A 14746-nucleotide genomic window follows, 5' to 3' on the forward strand; every position below is an offset into this window, starting at 1 on the left:
AATTCACGATAACTCAACTTGGTTTACATATTATCTTTTTATTCTTTTAATTTTTTTGATTTTTTCCTTAGAAGTAACGCCAAGAAGAGGGATCAGATCCTCACCTATAGGGAGCAAACCTAAGGTAAAGACTGTACACCCAACTTTTTCACATATCATTCATGGGGAATCGAATCCTCACCTATAGGGAGCAAACCTATGGTAAAGACTGTTCGCCCAATCCATTCAATTTCTCAGGTTGGTTCCCTTCAAGCTTAGTGAGTACCAAGTAAATCCTTCAATATCAAACTGAAACCTTAATGTGAAAGCGAGATGTGACATGTGAGATCATAACTCAATCAATGTTTACAACTTCTAATCAGAGATTAACACTTCAAACTTAACTGTGAAATCTAATATAATAAATAACTGAATCTAAGAGTCATAAATTACCAACATCACTCATCTTGTATTTCTAAATCCAAGATAGTTGTCAAAATCACTTCGGATTCATAAAAATGTCAGAAATTTTTTTTAAAAATTTTCACAATTTCTGCTCAAGACTAAGAAAATGCTGATTAGGAAACCTAATCTCCCACCCCCAACCTAAAATCTACATTGTCCTCAATGTAAAAGAAATAAGCATGCGATGCACCTGGGACAAAATAAGTAAATGAGAAGTGATGGGAAGATAGTACCTGGATGATGAATCGAGAAACACTTTCCAGGAGATCGCAGCATGGGCGTCGGTCAACACGAGAGAGAAACCAACAGAAGTGAAATAAAATAACAAAAAATAAAATCCTACCTATACCACTTTCGTAGGTGCTCTCGATTGCATTTAGCGTATGCAACAAGCCTTTAAACCCCTAGGTTGCCCCTAGTGGACGAGTTGTAGTCTCGTGAGGGTTTGCAGTAATGTTACCCACAAACATTGAACTAACTAATGAAATGAAGAGCTGGGTTGCCTCCCAGGAGCGCTAAGTTTACCGTCTTCAGCCAGACAAATAAAGCAACTACTCTAGTCCTAAGAAAATAGAAAACCTACCTATACCTCCATCAGACTAGGAGATCAATCCTGATAAACAGGATCAGTCAGAGGCATGGACATGTCCTCTGAATCAAATTTCTCGACAAATGGTTTCAATTGATGGCCATTGACTTTAAACTCCTTGCCATTGTCGGGATCTCTTATCTCAACGGCCCCATGAGGAAAAACAGTAACAACAATGTAAGGGCCGGTCCAACGAGATCGAAGCTTACCCGGAAAGAGATGTAATCGAGAATTGTACAAAAGGACCTTCTGACTAGGCGTGAATGATTTTCACAAAATGTGTTGGTCATGAAATGCTTTCATCTTGTCCTTGTAAATTCTCGCATTATCGTACGCATCATTCCGGATTTCCTCAAGTTCATTCAATTGAAGTTTGCGTAGCGAGCCAGCGTTGTCAAGATTGAAATTAAGATTTTTGATCGCCCAGTACGCTTTATGTTCCAGCTCCACAGGCAAGTGACAAGCCTTCCCATAGACAAGTCTAAAGGGAGACATTCCAATAGGGGTTTTAAATGCAGTACGGTATGCCCATAGGGCATCGGTCAATCGAATTGATCAATCCTTATGATCAGGGTTGACCGTCTTCTCCAAGATGTGTTTAACTTCCCTATTAGAAATCTCGGCTTGCCCACTTGTCTGTGGATGGTATGGGGTGCTCACCTTATGAGAGATACCGTATTTCTTCATTAAGCTCTTAAATGGTTTATTACAAAAGTGTGAGCCCCCATCACTAATGATGGCTCGAGGCGTTCCGAATCGAGAAAGAATGTTTTCTTTTAGGAATTTAATGACCGTGCGATGGTCATTCTTTCGACACGGAATCGCTTCGACCCATTTAGTGACATAATCCACAGCGAGCAAAATATACAGATTCCCAAACGATTGGGGGAATGGTCCCATGAAATCGATGCCCTATCAATCAAATGCTTCAATGATAAGGATGGGATTCAAAGGCATCATATTTCGACGGGACAATGCTCCCAATTTCTGACAACGCTCACAAGCTTTGCAAAACTCATGAGTGTCCCTAAACATAGTGGGCCAGTAAAAGCCACACTGCAGAATCTTGGCCGTGGTCTTTTTAGCAGAAAAGTGACCACCACAGGCCTTTGAGTGACAGAAAGAGATGACGCTTTGATGCTCATCGTCTGGTACACATCTCCTTAGGATTTGGTCTGGGCAATATTTAAATAAGTAAGGATCATCCCAGAAAAAGTTGCGCACCTCGGTGAAGAATTTCTTCTTATCTTGCGCAGTCCACTGTGTCGGTATGGCACCTGTAGCAAGATAATTAGCAATATCAGCGAACCAAGGTGAATGGGAGACTCGGAACAGTTGTTCATCAGGGAACATGTCGTTGATATGAGTCGCCTCAAGGGAATCAGATGTATTAAGGCGAGAAAGGTGATCGGCCACTACGTTCTCTACTCCCTTTTTATCTTTAATTTTCAAATCAAATTCTTGGAGTAGAAGGATCCATCGTATCAAACGGGGCTTAGAATCATTCTTAGAAAGAAGATACTTAAGTGCCGCATGATCTGTGTAGATAATGATCTTGGATCCGATCAAGTAGGACCTAAATTTGTCCAAGGCGAACACTACAGCTAAGAGTTCCTTTTCCGTAGTCGAGTAGTTCACCTGGGCAGAATTTAAAGTTCTACTTGCGTAATGAATGACGTAGGGCCGCTTATCTTTTCTTTGGCCTAGGACCGCTCCAAGAGCATAATCAGAAGCGTCGCACATAAGCTCAAAAGGAAGGTTCCAGTCGGGTGGCTGCATGATAGGTGCAGTGGTTAATGTGCCCTTAAGCTTGGTGAAAGCTTCCTGGCACTGCTCAGTCCACTTGTACGGAGCATCCTTTTGAAGAAGATTACATAAAGGATGAGAGAGAAGACTAAAGTCCTTTATGAATCGCCTGTAAAATCCTACGTGTCCTAAGAAGGATCGCACATCTCTGATGTTCTTGGGTGGAGGTAGGTTAAAGATAAGATCGATTTTTGCCTTATCGACCTCGATTCCTTTGGATGAGATGATATGCCCAAGGATAATTCCCTTCTGAACCATGAAATGACACTTCTCCCAATTAAGTACCAAGTTCTTTTCTTCACATCTTTTCAGCACACATTTAAGACTTTCTAAGCACTTGCTGAAAGATGGACCGTAAACAGAGAAGTCGTCCATGAAGACCTCTAGGTATTGCCCCGCCATATCAGAAAAGATACTAAGCATACATCGCTGAAAGGTGGCAGGGGCATTACATAGTTCGAATGGCATCCTTCGATAGGCAAAGGTGCCGTAGGGACATGTAAATGTGGTCTTTTCCTGGTCTTCAGGGGCTATCTCTATCTGGTTGTAGCCCGAATACCCGTCAAGGAAACTGTAATAGGAATGACCAGCTAACCTTTCAAGGATCTGATCAATGAATGGTAAAGGAAAGTGGTCTTTCCTCGTGACGGTATTCAACTTCCTGTAGTCAATGCACATTCTCCAACCAGTAGTGACTCTAGTTGGCACGAGTTCATTATTAACATTGGCTACGATGGTGATTCCGGACTTCTTAGGGACCACTTAAGTTGGACTCACCCATTGACTATCAGATATAGGGTATATAATACCCACGTCTAATAGTTTAAGAACCTCGGCTTTATCCACTTCCTTCATGTTTGGATTTAGTCTACGTTGTGGTTGCCGAGCGGTTTTTGCATTATCCTGAAGATATATGCGGTGAGTACAAATCGAGGGATCGATTCCCTTGAGGTCCGCTATCGTCCATCCTAGGGCTCCTTTATGCTTAATGAGAGTAGATATGAGCATACTCTCCTGTTCTTTCTCCAGGTGGGCAGAGATCACCATCGGGTATGTCTCATCTTGACCTAAATAGGCATATTTCAAATCAGAGGGCAAATGTTTTAGGTCAAGCTTCGGCCGCTTGAGGTTAGACGGTAGAGGCACTACATCGGTTTGTGGTAATTCTTCAAATTGTGGCCTCCACTGGTTAACTTCAAGTACCGGTGCAGTATCAAGCAAGGCGCACGTCTCCCTAATCATGTCATCATCAAAATCATGGGAGTGGGCCAGGCATGTCTCTAGATAGTCGGAGGATAATGTTAGAGGTATCGTATCTTCCACGAAAGAGTCAATCATGTTAATGTCGTGGAAATCGTCATCATCCTCTGCGTTGCTGCCGTTATTGAAAAAAATATTTGACTCCAATGTCAAATTTCCAAAAGACATAGTCATGATACCATTCCTGCAATTGATAATTGCATTTGACGTGGCAAGGAATGGGCGACCAAGAATGACGGGAATCTGAGTGCTCATGTTATTGATGGGTTCGGTGTCCAGGATGATAAAATCTACAGGGTAGTAAAATTTATCGACCTGGACTAACACATCCTCAATTATCCCTCTTGGTACGCGAACAGATCGATCAGCAAGTTGTAGTGTGGTTAGGGTGGGTTTTAATTCACCCAAACCTAACTGTTTGTATACCGAGTAGGGAATCAGATTGACGCTTGCTCCTAAGTCAAGAAGTACGTGATCAATTCGATGGTTCCCGATTACACATGATATGGTTGGGCTACCGGGATCCTTGAATTTCTGCGGCACGTCTTGCTTCAGGATGGCACTCACTTTCTCAGTCAAGAAGATTTTCTTTTGAATAATTTTCCGTCGCTTGGTCGTGCATAAGTCTTTCAGGAATTTGGCATATGAAGGTATCTGTTTAACGACATCAAGTAGAGGAATGTTGACTTTCACTTGTTTTAACACCTCTAGAATATCCTGAGAGTTAGAGAGAGGTTTTGGTGAAACCAACCGTTGGGGGAATGGAGCAACTGGCTTCTCTAGAAGTTCCGGTTCTATTTTTTGTGGGGTATCACTGGATCCATCATTGTTGTCCTCTTCTGGTTCTTGAGGCTTTTCGGGCCTAACCGAAAGAGTTTTATCAATGATCTTCCCACTCCTAAGAGTGGTGATGGATTTAGCATGCCCCATCTGATTTGAAGAGCTGGGATCATTAATCTCGTACTGCGGTTTAGGATTGGGGAGAGGTTGTGCAAGAAGCATCCCCTTTTCTATAACCGTCATACGAGAATCTATCTTTTGCATAAAATCTGTAATTCCCCGCATTGCCTGAGCCAGCTCTTGTATGGGATTTTGAACCAGTTCCTCTTGAGGTTTCACTTGATTTGGATTTTGATTGAAGAAACCTGGAGGAGTAGCCGTCTGTCCATTCCTCCAACTAAAGTTTGGATGATTTTTTCAGCCAGGATTGTATGTGTTGGAGTTAGGTCCAGTAAAAGGTCTTTGATAATTATTTACGGCATTGGCTTGTTCATTCAACACTCCTCGAAAGGCGGGTATTGTAGGACAGTTTTCAGTTGTGTGAATGTTGCAATCACAGATGCTGCAAACAATTTCATTGACCTTATCCTTCTTTCCTTCCATGGCCTCAACTTTCCTTATGAGCGTAGTCACTTTACACTTGAGATCATCCTCTTCTTTCAAGAGATATAATCCACCTTTCTCCTTTAATTGAGTCGGCCTAGACGTGGTGTTCGCCATTGGGTAATAGTCCCATGATTGTGTTTTTTCAGCGAGACTATCGAGATAATCCCATACCTCGTCAACATCTTTGTTGATGAACTCTCCATTACACATTGTCTTGACCATTTGGCGCATGGAAGATGTCAGTCCATCGTAAAAAAAAATTGTAATGCGCCACGTTTCAAATCCGTGTTGTGGGCAAGAATTAACCAAATCTTTGAACCTTTCCCAACATTGGAAGAATGTTTCATCTTCCTTTTGGGCAAAGTTCATGATTGCTTTTCTGAGGGTAATCGTTTTATGATGTGGGAAGAAATTTTTTATGAATTCCCTCTGCATATCGTTCCATGTGCCAATGGATCTAAGACGCAGTGAATGTAACCACGTCTTAGCTTTCTCTTTTAAGGAAAAAGGAAAGAGTTTCAGCCTAATTGTATCCTCAGATACATTAGGAAAACATAATGTAGCCATAATCTCATCGAACTCTTTCAAATGTAAATATGGACTCTCTGATTCAAGTCCATGGAATTTGGGAAGGAGTTGGATAACTCCTGGCTTGATGTCCATTTGTCCTGTGTTTTCAGGAAAAATCATGCATGAGGGCGTACTCACTCCCGCCGGTTGTAGAAAATCTCGTAAAGTACGAGGCGGGGGTGCCTGTTGCACCTCATTTTCATCTTGGGTATCCTCCACCCTGGGTGGAAGTAGAGGAGGTTGGTCTTCAGCCATAACTTCAGTTAACTCAGGGGATTTCGAGCGGTGTCTAGTCCTGCGATGGATAGTCAACCCCTCAACCAATCCTCCTTCAGTCAAGAGACGTCGAGTGTTGTCACGGGCCCACTTGGGCATGAAAACACTCGCAGCCCTCAATTAAAAACCTAATCCTAAGAAAGGAAAAGAAAATCTAGAAAGAAAGAGAGAGTTGGAAAGAAATTACCAAATTGGAGTCCTGAGTTAAAACCTGCAAAATAAAATAAAATAAGTTAGATTTTTAAAAAGAGAAGAACAATCCTTTAAAAGAAAGATATAAGTGAACTAGCTTCTAAAAGAAAGAATTCCTAAAAGAAAATGAAAATTTTTAAAATAAATTAGGAGAGTCCTAAACTAGAAAGTAAATTACTAAAAGAGAATTGAAAAATAGAAAGTAGGGAAGGAGCTTACCGAATTAGAAATTTCTATCTTAAAGGCCTACAAAATAAGAAGGTTAGTTTCTAAACAAAAATTCTAAAAAATAAATTAGGAAACAAATTAGATTCTAAAATTAGAAAGTTACTAAAAATAAAAGTAGAAAATTAATTAAGAAATAACCTAGTTCTAAGAATAAACTATTTCCTACAGATGGGAGGATACTAGAATTAGAAAATTTATAAAATTCAAACCCTAATTCTACAAATAGAAAAAGTATAAGAATTAGAAAAGGATTACCAATTTAGAAGTTTATGTCAGGATCCTACAAAACAGGAAACAAGTTAGTTCTAAAAATCAAATAAACAAAAAAAACTTTAACCTAAAGTTAGTAAAAGCCTAATCTTAACCTAATTCTAAAACTAATTAATCCCAGAAAACGTAACCGTCAGTCCCCGGCAACGGCGCCAAAAACTTGTTCACTCCCCAAGTATAGGGTTGTGATGTAGTAATAAACTCGGTAAGACCGAGGTCGAATCCACAGGGACTGAAACCTGTACGTTTCTTGAAACCAGGTAGAAATAGAACTAGCCTAGGATGCAATCTAAATCAAATAGAATTTAAGGAATAATTGTGGAATAATTATCTAAAACTTTAAACAATTCAGGAGAAGAAAACTAGGGATTCAGAGGATCCACTTGCAGCGATCAGGGAGATCTTATGCCTACTTCAGAAATCATGAAAATTAACTAGACTTCCTTTGATATAGTTTTCAAGAGGTGAAAGGTATATGAATTAGAATGGATTCCATCACCAAACCATGCCCAGGAGACAAAGTAAATAACAGAATTAAACTAATTACCAACCAACCAACAATGTATGGAGATCAAGAAGGGTACTGTCATCCTACCATGCCCATAGGACAATGATGAACAACAGGGCTTCCTGACTTCATAAACATAAAAAGGGAAAAGAAATACTCAAAGCCATTGCAAACCCATTGTAATTTCAGTCACAACAGACCATTAAAGACTACGAAAAATATTCCTTTAATAATCAACTAAATCAAATTCAGTTTATGAATTTTTAAATTAAAGGCATAAAGTAGGATCTCCCATCTTGCTACAGGCTTCACCTCTTAGCCCTAGCTAAGAGGTTCAGCCCAACATGAATGGGATGGATCTCTTAAACCAAAAACAAAACAAAAAGAAAAAGAAAAGAAAAAAAAAACTACTATCTTTCTCTCTCTCTCTCTTACGTTCCACCTTGAAGCTTCAAACCGAGATCCTCCTGCTCCCAAAATCGAGAGCTCCAAAGCTTTTCCAGCCTCTTCCACAGCGATACAATGGATGAAAATTTACGTGTACGGTTAATTTATGACCCTCAGGCCATGTATAAAGTTTTGAGCTGATCGGATGGCGAGAACCCTGTAATCTTGCATTTTGGACGTCTTTTGGGCCACTTAAGCTTCAATTTCTCAATTTTCTTGGATCCCTGGCGTGCAAATCTGTCGATCTTGGTCTCCTAGGGTCCGTCCCATGCTCTGGTGCTTTCAGACCATTAAATCCATGCTTTTAGTACCCTTTCGGTCCAGGCTCGTACATACACTCTGCATTACAAACATGATTAATCAAGCCATTAAGCGGTATCATGCGTGTAAATCTATGCAATCAACTGGGTCTGATATGCAATATTTGACCCTCGACATTTTCTTGACCGGTATTCAAGCTATAATCAGATAGAGATATCTCCTGGAGATCAGGAAAAGACTACATTTACATGTCCTTACAGCACCTTTGCTTATTGAAGGATGCCATTCGGACTATGTAATGCCCCTGCCACTTTTCAGCGATGCATGATGAGTATTTTTTCTGATATGGTGGGGCAATATCTAGAGGTCTTCATGGACAATTTCTCTGTATTTGGTCCATCTTTCAGCGAGTGCTTAGAAAGTCTTCAATGTGTGCTGAACAGATGTGAAGAAAAGAATTTGGTACTCAATTGGGAGAAGTGTCATTTCATGGTTCGTAAGGGAATTGTCCTTGGACATATCATCTCGTCCAAAGGAATCAAGATAGATAAGGCTAAAATTGATCTTATCTCTAACCTACCTCTACCCAAGAACATATGAGACGTGCGATCCTTCTTAGGACATGCCGCATTTTACATACGGTTCATATAGGACTTTAGTCTCATCTCTCATCCTCTAGGTAATCTACTTCCAAAGGATACACCATACGAGTGGATTGAGCCATGCCAAGAAGCTTTCACTAAGCTTAAGGGCATGTTAACTACTACACTTATCATACAACCACCCGACTGGAGTCTTCCTTTTGAACTTATGTGCGACGCGTCTGATTATGCACTTGGGGCGATTTTAGGCAAGCCCTACGTTATTCATTACGCAAGTATGACTCTAAATCCTACCCAAGTGAACTACTCGACTACGGAAAAGGAACTCTTACCCGTAATGTTCACTTTGGACAAATTTAGGTCCTACTTGATCGGATCCAAGATCATTATTTACACATATCATGCGGTGCTCAAGTATCTTCTTGCTAAGAATGATACTAAGCCTCGCTTGATAAGATAGATCCTTCTACTCTAAGAATTTTGATTTAGAAATTAAAGATAAAAAGGAAGTAGAGAATGTAGTGGTTGACTATCTTTCCCGCCTTAATCCCTCTGATTCCCTTGAGACGACACATATTAACGACATGTTCCCTGAGGAACAATTGTTCAGAGTCTCCCATTCACCTTAGTTCGCTGATATTGCTAATTATCTTGCCACAGATTTCATACCGACACATTAGATTGTGCAAGATAAGAAGAAATGTTTCACCGAGGTGCGCAACTTTTTCTGGGACGATCCATGTGTTTAAATATTGTCCAGACCAAATCTTAAGGAGATGTGTGCTAGACGATGAGTATCAGAGTGTCATCTCCTTTTATTACTCATAGGCCTTTAGTGGTTACTTTTCAGCTAAAAAGACCACTACCAAGATTCTGCATTGTGGTTTTTACTGGCCCACTAAGTTCAGGGACACTCATGATTTTTGCAGGGCTTGTGAGCATTATTAAAGCCCTACAAAAATCGGGAGTGTTGTCTTGTCGAAATATGATGCCCTTGAATCTCATCCTTATCATAGAGGCATTTGATTGCTAGGGCATTGATTTCATGGGACCATTCCCCCAATCTTTTAGAAATCTATACATTTTGCTTGCCGTAGACTATGTCACTAAATGGGTTGAAGCGATTCTGTGCCGGAACAATGATTATCGCATGGTCATTAAATTCTTAAAAGAAAACATCCTTTTCTGATTTGGAACGCCTTGAGCCATCATTAGTGATGGGGGCTCACATTTTTGTAATAGATTATTTGAGAATTTAATAAAGAAATATGGTATCTCTCATAAGGTGAGCACTCCATACCACCCACAAATAAGTGGGCAAGTTAAGATATCTAGTAGAGAAATTAAACACATCTTGGAAAAGGCGGTTAACCTTGACCGTAAGGATTGGTCAATCCGATTGACCGATGCTTTATGGGCTTATCGTACTGCATTTAAGACCCCTATTGAAATGTCTCCCTTTAGACTTGTTTATAGGAAGGCCTGTCACTTGCCTGTGGAGTTGGACCATAGAGCCTACTGGGTGATCAAAAATTTGAATTTCAATCTGGACAACGCTGGCTCGCTGCGCAAACTTCAGTTAAATGAACTTGAAGAAATCCGGGACGATGCATTATAGAACTCGAAAATTTACAAGGATAGGATGAAGGCATTTCATGACCAACATATTCATCGAAAATCATTCACGTCAGGTTAGAAATTCCTTTTGTATGATTCTTGGTTACATCTCGCTCCGGGTAAGCTTCGATGTCGTTGGACCCACCCTTTCACTGTTATCATGTTTATGCTCATAGGGCTGTCGAGATTCGGAATCCATACAATGACAATGAGTTTAAAGTAAATGGACATTGATTAAAGCCATTAGTTGAGAAATTTAATTCAGAGGACATGTCTATGCCTCTGAATGATCCTGTTTACCAGAATTGATCTCCTAGTCTGATGGAGGTATAGGTAGGTTTATTTCTTTCATAGGACTAGGGTAGTTAATTTATTTTTTATCATTCTAGATTAGTCAGCTTTATGTCGTTAGGTTAGTTTGCTTTCCCGTTGTTTTACGATAGTTTGCTTTTGTTGGATTAACTCTTTTGCCGAGCCGCCTTCATGCTGAAATCTCTTTGGAAAAAAGCCGCTTAACTCCATCATCAGGTTCTATCTTTTATCTCTTCTCCTTTACTTTCGTTGTCTCACGTGCATTGCATGCTTATATCTTTTACATTGAGGACAATGTAGATTTTAGGTTGGGGATGGGAGATTAAGTTACCTAATCAGTATTTTCTTGGTCTTGAGCAAATTTTTTGTGAATTCGAAGAGATTTTGATAGTCATCTTTGATTTACACGTATAAGATAGTAATGTTGGTAATTTATAACTCTTGGATTCAGTTATCTTTAGATTTCACAGTTAAGTTCGAATTGTTAATTCATGATTAGAAGTTTTAAACATTGATTGAGTCATGATTTCACATGTCACATCTAGTTTACACATTAAGGTTTCAGTTCAATATTAAATTATTAGCTTGGTAATCACTAAGCATGGAAGGAACCAGCCCGGGGAATTTGTCTATCATGTTCATTGAAAAAAGAAAAAAAAAGAATACCCAGTTAAAAAATAGTTGGGTTCGAAAACGGCTATCTGTTAAAGATCTTTAAAAAGGTTGACACAGCGTGAAGCCATCGATGGAAAAATGAAAAGCTGGAAGAATAAAAAGGCTGAATTGTAAGGCAAGTTTTGGTTTAGGTTTGTCTATTCGGAATGCTTTTGTTAATTACCAGTGATATCATGAAAGTTGAGAATTGGACCTTTAATTGTGATAAGTCGAGGTTGTACTATACGCCCATGGAACTCAATGTTTAGAAATTTTCTAATGGATGGATTAATACTTTGAACTTGACTACAAAGTTTACCGTGCACTTGAGTCTAGAAAAAAGTAATGCCCAACATTCATGAACCTTAGAATTTTATTGAATGGATTGCTTTTCAAAAAAATCACTCAGGTTTATAAAAATTGTCCTGTAATTCTTAAAATATTTTTCGCATACTTTGCTCGGGACTAGCAAAATTCTGGTTGGGGATTATGTTGAGGGCCAGATATTGCATATTAGACCCCAGTTATTACCTGATTTTACGGACATAATACTGTTTAACGCCCTATTTTAATCATGTTTGTGTTGCAAGGTGAATTTAGGAGCCTGGACTGAAAAAGGGTACTAAAAGCATGGATTTAACGCTCAGAAATCACCAAGGTAAGGGACGGATCCCAGGAGACTGAGATCGAAGAATTTACCGAAGATCCGAGAAAATCACGTGATCAACGATGAAGAAATCTGAAAATCATCCAGAATGCAAGATTAAAGGGTTCCTACCATCCGTTTGACTCGAAACTCTATATCTAGCATGAGGACCCTACATTAACTGTACACATCGAAATTTAGACCTTAGATCGTTGTGAAAGCAGCCCAATGGGCAGATCAACTTACAAATCACTGATTTAGGGCCCACCTGATGTCTGGATATGCTTCAAATTTGGTATCTTCCCCTTAAATTGGATGAGATGGAGGATAGATGGAGCGGATTTCTCATAAACCTCACAATGGACCCCATATGAAGGGATGCGTGTGCATGGCTAGCGCACACCCGCACCACACCGGTCGGGCAGCCCGGTCAAAGCGTGGCTGACCCGATCCTTTTCGTAAAAAGCAACCAACGTACAACACTCTTCGGCACTGAGTTGAGTAGTGGGCCACACCCATCGTCCAAGCGGATGATCTGGACCGTCCATTGCATCTAGGGGGTGGCCACGACCCTAGCCATGGTGGCCTTTTGGCCCCATGCACACGTACACATGTGGATCGCCGGAAACTGTAGGATGATCGATGAGTTGATTTGATACAGTGGACCGCACCAAAACTCGACCAAAACCACTCATTTTCAACTGATATTTCTCCAGGAATCTAATGAATGGGGTGGATTTCACCGAAAACATCACTGTGGGGCCCACCGAGCATCTTAGCATAGGAATTTTCACACCGTACACACGTCCGATTTTTTTAGACGTTGTGGGGGTGTTGTGGGCCACCGTTTGTGGTCGGTTGGATGATCTGAATTGTCCAGAATCTTCAGAGGGGGGTTTTTCCCCCAACCATGGAGTCAAAACGTGTTTCTTGGATGTCCACCATCCGAAAACACCGTCAGAATGCAACTCAACTTGCGTTTTCGCGGCTGCGCACGCTGTTGTGCGTAAAACTCCACGTTGACTCATTCCACTATGCCTGGTGCTTCTATAAAAGGGAGAGAGAAAGAGAGAGAGAGAGGGCATTCATCATCTAGACATGGGTGGACGTGAACGGGTAGAGCAAGAAAGAGAAAAAGAATGCGTGGAGAGGCTGTCTACTATCAGGAGTTTTTCTCCCTTCTTGGTTTTATTTATGTCTTTCCTTTAAGAGCCTTTAGTTGATCATAATTATGGTTGGCTAAACCTCTTAGCTAGGGCTAAGAGGTGAAGTTTGTAGCGTGGTGGGGAGTTTTCTACAGTTTTGATTTATATTTATGAACCTTCTTTGATTATAGTTTAATTACATGGAATGTTTTTAGCCTTTAATGGTTTATTGTGACTTAAATTATAATGAATCTGCGATGGCTCTGAGCATGTTCTGTTCATTATAGGGATTATGAACGTGGGAGCCCTTTTGTTCGTCATTGTCTCATGGGCATGGTTTGATGATGGAACCCTTCCTAATGTTCGTAACTCCCTCATATTGGATATGGATTGGTTAAATTCTGTTGTTTGCTTTGTCTCATGGGCATGGTTTTGTGATGGAATCAATTCTAATTCTCATACCTATCTTCTATTGATAACTAGATCAAAGGAAGTTTAGATGTTATATTTAATGATTTATCCTCCAATTGGATGAAGATGGGACTCTGATTCCAGTTGAGTTCGTGAATCAAGTGTAGATCTCCCTGATCTCTACAAGTGGATCCTTAGAATCCCTAGTTTCCCACCTTTAAATTTCACAAGTTTTAATTTAATATTTGACCATTATACTCTTATATTTTCCTGATTTAGATTACATCTTCTTCTAGTTCTAGTTCTAGTTACTCTCAGAATACGTATAAGGTTCAGTCCCAGTGGATTCGACCTCGGTCTTACCGAGATTATTAATACATCACAACACTATACTTGGGGTAGTGAACAATCATTCATTGACTTGGGGACGCACCCTGCTTTGTCATAGTTTTCTTTTTTATTTCCATTAGTTGTTGCTTTTCTCCTCTTGGCCACATGTTTCTTTATCCTTGTTGATGATAAAAAGAGTTGGGTGATGATAAGATCGAAGGACTCACTAACCAATGTCTCATAATAATTCCCCAATCATAGAAAGTGATTGTTTAACATGGACAACTCTGGAAGATGGGAGGTTTAAAACTACGCACATCGTCTTAAAATTGTTGGGAATTAAAGAATTTGAAAAATTCTGACCAAATCTACAAGCATACACTTGTAGGGAGGCTAATTGTCAGTCCTTTGAGTGAATGGGTAAGGAATGCATTAGGCTAGCCGAACTGATGAGCATGAATATTGGGGCAATACTGCTTGACCCTGCCTTAGCAGTAATACCCGTTTTTCTATAAGCAAGATCTCTGTAGATGAGATAACTTTCCAACTTTATCTCTGAGCTCCTCCATCTCGACGTTAGTTGTCTCATGTTCTTCTTTGAACTAAGCTGGTCCGAACTCTTTGTTATTGAAAGGACAAAAGGAATGATCGGGTTTATTTGGGCCGAGAGAAAGGAAGTAGTTCATGTAATTTGCGAACGAATGGGTGGTACCAGGGAAAAAGATGTTCCGGTGGCCGAAAGAAGTAAAAGAATCTAAATAAGGAACATAATTTATAAGAGCAGAATAAAAG

General features: G+C 40.1%; 1 non-coding gene across 1 annotated transcript; it reads left to right on the forward strand.

The window, feature by feature from the left end:
* The first annotated feature begins 5765 nt into the window (after positions 1 to 5765).
* On the forward strand, positions 5766 to 5872 carry LOC131229928 (small nucleolar RNA R71). The gene has a single exon (XR_009163664.1). It is a non-coding gene; the product is annotated as a small nucleolar RNA R71 (small nucleolar RNA).
* Positions 5873 to 14746: the final 8874 nt, after the last annotated feature.

This window comes from Magnolia sinica, chromosome 16 (genome assembly GCF_029962835.1).
Source record: "Magnolia sinica isolate HGM2019 chromosome 16, MsV1, whole genome shotgun sequence".
Lineage (NCBI taxonomy): Eukaryota > Viridiplantae > Streptophyta > Magnoliopsida > Magnoliales > Magnoliaceae > Magnolia > Magnolia sinica.